Source organism: Nesoenas mayeri (assembly GCF_963082525.1).
Source record: "Nesoenas mayeri genome assembly, chromosome: 2".
In the NCBI taxonomy this organism is placed as follows: Eukaryota; Metazoa; Chordata; class Aves; order Columbiformes; family Columbidae; genus Nesoenas; species Nesoenas mayeri.
Genome location: NC_137543.1, coordinates 146,633,724 through 146,639,661, shown reverse-complemented (window position 1 = coordinate 146,639,661; position 5,938 = coordinate 146,633,724).

Below are 5,938 nucleotides of genomic sequence, written 5' to 3'. Positions count from 1 at the left end.
TGTTCCCCGCGTCCCCCGGCTACGCCGCGTGCAGGATCGAACCATCGGTTACCGGGGGAGGGACAAACCATCCTCCCGAGCAGGCCCATCTGCAGGGGGAGCCGGGCGGGAGCAAGGCCGGAGAGAAGAGGAGGATGAAGATGAGGAGGATGGGGGTGCGGGCGCAGCCGGGTCCCGGGGGTGCCCGGGGCGAGCAAGTGCAGTGCGGCGTAGCCAGCGGCTTGGCAGGGTATGGGCAGGAGGGTCAGCCTCAGCAGAGCCACTGTCCGTGGAACAGATTTGCAAGAATATGTGTCACCGAGTTCACAGCCCTTACAATCACTGCCCAAGATGCCTTCCTGAACCATTGAAAATATTTTGGAGGAATTAAGAGTGTACTGCACATAGAACGAAATTTTTACAAATTAAAATATGCATCAATAACATAAGTACAGTTACTCACATTCAGTTAAAATGCAACCCAAATGAAAACATGGGCACATTCATCTACATATGGCAGAATTTTGTCTTTCATATTCATTCTTTTTTTATTAGCATTTTTTCTGTCTCAGCTGACCATCGTTCTTCACTGTCCACTGGAAGTGCCATCCCACAGCAACTCACTGATTTGTTTCAGCACAGCTACAATGACAATGCTGCCCCCACGCCTTCCCTTCTCTTTTCACTGTCACTCTCACCATCACAGTTGGCTCAGCTAGCTGATGTGGCAGAAACCTCACCCAACAACGACAAAAAAGCCCTAAAAGGTGCTGAACATTTGCCTGGGTCCACCCCAGGAAGCAGTTCTCCACGCAGCTGTACCATGGCTCATGTCGCCTCTGGGGAAGGGAGAGAACATCTCGTACATGCGCTCAGGCTGTAGCTCACACTGTAGGGGAACACACACCAGGTGACAGTGGAGTTTCACAACCGGCGTAACCTGATGTTAGTGTGTGACGACACCAAAAGGAGCAGTCAATCCCTCCTGCTATCAGCTGGGCTTCTCTGCTGAAATTGCTGCTGGCAAGAGACAGCTAAACTAATGCTGAAGAATTCAATGACAAATACAGCCAATTATAAATTGTATTTAATGCTATTATAGAAAGCTAATTTAAAACACTTTGTTTTCTACATTTGGACATTAAACTGCATCTATTGCTGGGATCTGTGGGGTAGCAGCACTCCTTCACAGCTACAAGCAAGGCCTCCCTGTGCAGTTATCAGATTATAAGTGATATATTTTAAAACAAAACAAAGGCCCGATGAGCCTTTGTGTTAATACGGACCTGTCGTTCTGCACCAATCTCTACAGAGTTAGCTCTTGGCTGATGTAGACACTGCAATAGAACAAGATAGGTGTGAACTGATTATGAACAACAACATATATGTGAAAGCAGCTGAAAAGCAGTATGGCAAGGGTTAAAAGATGACCAAGAGCACAACTAGGAGCAGTAAAACTGGTAAACACTGGGGGTGATGCTGTGTAAACTGAGAGCAGAAGGCCTGTACTCTGATAAGGCACTATCACAGGTGATTTGTCAGAAGGGGCGTGCTCTGGGAACACGAGGGTGGCAACAAGGTCAGAGCACACCATAGATGCCATCCCTGGCCCTGCTGTCACCACAAGAAGGCAGAATGTAACCATGAAGATATCCAAAATAAGGGAACAAAATGGGGAGCAACCCTGCCTGAGATTAATATTGGCTGAAGTAATCAAGAATTGGAGGGAAGCAAGACATCACATTATCTGGGGGGAAGCAAGAGATCTCATTATTCTTACTCCTGATCATAAAAGACCTGCCCAGCAAGCAGTTTGTCATCACCAGTCCAGAGGACACCAAGAGACAGGAAGGGCTCAACAGAGATAGTGAGGAGGGACAGGCAGTGTACTCTTGCACACAAACCATCCTGGCTACACCATTTGGATACACAACTCTTAGAGCTTCTGAATATGCAATTATGAGGAAATGAGTATGTGACACAAAAATCAGTTGTTTCTTTCTAAAAGTTACTTTCTCGTTCCTTGATGTTTCACACCAAGCTCTGTTGAATTCCTACACCTTCCAGCATCCCATGGAAATGACAGTCTACCTGCTCATGGCAAATAACCTCCTGCCAAATTAGAAACCTAGATGGCAAATTGAGTAGTTATTAGTCAGATCAACAGCTTTGACCATTTGACATAATGAATATTCTAAAAAACACCGCATAATGAGTCATAAAATCATTTCAGTTGGAAGAAACCCTCAGAATCAAGTCCAACCATAACCTAACTCTGGCATTAAACCATGTCCCTAAGAACCTTGTCTAAACACCTTTTAAACACCTCCAGGGATGGTGACTCTTCCACTGCCCTGCGCAGCTTGTTCCAGTGCCTGACAACCCCTTCCATGAAGAACTTTTTTGTAATATCCAATCTAAACCTCCCCTGGTGCAACTGGAGGCCATTTGCTCTCATCCTATCACTTGCTACTTGGGAGAAGAGACCAACACTCTCCAGGCTACAACCTCCTTTCAGGTAGCTGTAGACAGGGATGAGGTCTCCCCTCAGCCTTCTTTTCTTCAAGGCTAAACAGAACCAGCTCCCTCAGCCGCTCCTCATAAGACTTGTCCTCACCAGCTTCATTACCCTTCTCTGAACTCTATCCTGTGCATTTTTTTTAATTGCTGTATACAATAAAAACGAGAAAATTTTTAAGGAGTCCTGATGAGGCTGGGAAGGCTGTAATGAAGCAACATGGTTTAGCCATAGTGACAAGAGCCTACCAGAAATACTTGCACTACAGCAACGCTCCCAGGTCTTGCCGATAACACTGCAACCACTTTATTCAGCTTCTGTGTGTCAATAAAAATAATTTAACTCTAGCTGGTTGTGAGCAAAACTGAACACACCGCTCACCAGATACCATATGGCTGAAACACCAGGGCGGGCACGACGGCAGCCGCCACCACGCAGCGCCCAGCGATGGCGTCGCCAATAGCGGCGGGCGCGCTCCGGATGAAGCGCCTCAGCGCCGCCCGGGAGCGCAGGAGGGCGGGCTACCTGCCACCGGGCCCGCGGGACAGCGCGGAGACAGATCAAGACGGCAAGGCGCCGCCTCCGGCCGCCATGACAGGGCCCAACGGTCGCCGCGCGCAGGATCTCGCGAGAGCGCCGCGCTCCTCCCCCGCGCGCGGCCGTTGGCCGGTGACGGCGCGGGGCGGGGCGGGCGCCGCTTTGAATCGGCGCGCGGCGGCGGGGCTGGGTGCGACATGGGGACGGTGGAGCCGGCAGAGCCGGCGGCCGAGCCGCGGCCGGAGAAGCAGGAGCGGGGCGATGCTGTTCCCGCAACTGCCGGCCCCAGGCGCATCGAGGTTCCCCGGCCCCCGTCCATCGAGGAGTTCACCATTGTGAAGCCCATCAGCCGCGGCGCCTTCGGGAAGGTGTATCTGGGCCGTAAGGCGGGCAGGCTGTACGCCGTGAAGGTGAGGAGCTGTTCGGGGACAGGGATAGCACCGCGGCCCTCGGCGCCCCCTTGCTGCCCGGTGTCCCTTAACTCCGTGGGAGGCGGGGCTGTCCCAAGGGGAAAGGGAGGCCCCGCGGCGGCCTGGCCCGCAGGCCTGTGGGTTGACCCGCCGCGAGCCCCCGCCCGCACTTGAGCTTTCGGGAGCTGCCGCTCCTCCAGCGGGTGCCTGGAGACGTGCTGTCGGCACCGCCGCGCCATCGTCCTCCTCACGTTCCTCTTCGCCTCCAGGCACCTGATAATGACAGTTGCTTTTAGAAGTACCTTAAGTGTCGAGGAAACTACACTAAAAGCTTTCCAAAGCGTTGCTGCGCTCTTTGTTTCTTGCCTGCGAATGGTTGTTATAATTGAATATGTTCCGTTGTGGTGCCCCTGAGAGGGTGTTCTCACATTTGTTCATGAATGAAAACCGTGTGTCTGAGATGTATAAAGAGAGCAAACTATGAACAGCACTTTTGCAGAGTACACATCAGGAAAAAACAAAAACAAACAAAAAATCTTGTGTTCTCTATATAGATAGTCAAAGGAGTAAAAACTAGGTTGTCAGTAGTAAAAACCTTGCTGATGGCTTGTGCAAGCTTGACTTTGCAGTTAAAAGCGTCATAACCAGCTGCGTAGTTCACAAAGAAAAAGAGATGTAAAAACAGTCATGCAAAATAGACATTGCTCTTCAGAAGTATGTACATCTATTTACATGGTTTTATCATAAGCGTTTTGAGGTGAAAGATCTTGTGTAAATCCTTTATCACTATTGTGGTGAAATTTATGGGTTGTTTGCAGCGACAACATGTAACACTTGTTAAATATTTGCACAGTTAAGAGCAACGCTTATTAGAAGCGTAGTTCTATGCATTCTGTGCATGTCTTGGAGCTGGTTTTTTTTTTGCATCAGCTTTAGTAATAGTGATAGTAGCTGTGGAAACTATTTTTTTACAATTTAAGTGCTGCATATAGAGTGTTCCAATTGCATTATTTTAGTATCCTGTGCAAGTTTATTGAATGTTTGTAACCTAGAAGCTGTTGTGTAAAGCCTGGTCCCTATAGCAGTGAGACTTATGGGTTGTTCAAGCTACTGAATTTAACATGTGCTAAGTATTTTTACAGTTAAGGCCAACACTTACATGGAAGGTATCAAATTGCACTTCTTATGCCTTGCTATTTTTATATGTTATCACATACTATTATTGAATGGTAGTGGTAGCTGTAGACTCAACTTTTTACGGTTGTGTTGCATAAAGAATGGGAAATTAAACTTGCTTTAGTATCACAACATATCTGGACCAAAGATGTCAAAGGTGGGCAAACTTGCAATGCATATGCAATGCTTGCCTAAATATCTATCAGCTGTGCTATTACTCATGTTGTATTCAAGATTAGTAATGAGTGGATGTCAAAATATAGTGAAGTAATTCAATACAGAAACTAAAATTCATGGTTAAGCTTGTTATTCTTTATTGTGAGATGCATGCCTTTGTGGTTTCTTCCCAAGGAAACAAATATTTGTTGGGTGACTTGAGTGTAAATTCAATTGCTTTCTCTGCAAAGTTAAGAATTAGAGGCTGTAATAGTTGCAGTCTTGTGCTTGAGTATACCAGGATGGAATGGCTTACTGCTGCACTCTATTTTCAGACCTCAGGCCATATATCTCAGCCTCTGAAGGGGCGAAAAGACTTGGTCAGCAAGTAAATATCTAAGCACTGAACACTTTTTTCTGGTTCTGGGTTGTGTTCTGTGGATAAGAGGATTAACTCCGGGCAGCTTCACTTCACCTACAGTCTAAACATTTTCTAGTGTATGCAATTGCAGTAAATATTGGTAGTGTGATTTCCATTCAGGACTGAATTAGAAGGTAAGGAATCACAAAAGTTCCCTAATAACCTGTGGTTTAAAATTTTGTCTGCATGTGAAGTTAAACTCTGTTTTATATGTATGCAAGTTTGAAGTATAGAGATAAATGAATTGACTAAAGAACTGTGGGTTGAGCAAAGAAAATAATGTTGTCTACTTGATTTTGGTTTGTTTTTCAGGTGATGAAAAAAGCAGACATGATCAACAAAAACATGGTTCACCAGGTCCAGGCAGAGAGGGATGCATTGGCTCTCAGCAAAAGTCCTTTCATTGTGCACTTATACTACTCACTTCAGTCGGCTAATAATATATATTTAGTGAGTAAATAAATGGCTGTGGCATTTTATGATAGTGTTGAAAATGCAATGCAGAACTATATTCATGTCTGAAAGCATTTTTTTATGGTGGTGAGTGGGTATTATTTAGTCACTTTTACTTTCTTCTTTCTCAGAATGGTTGAAGTGAAATACTTCTTTTCCTCTGGTACCTTCGACATCTTTCTGTGTTCGTTTTTTTTTTTTTTTTTTGGCAGAGAGTCTTTTTTTCTAACAGAACCTGTTTCAGGAGTATGTATTAATGGAAAATTTAGGGAAAACAAAACAAGAAAC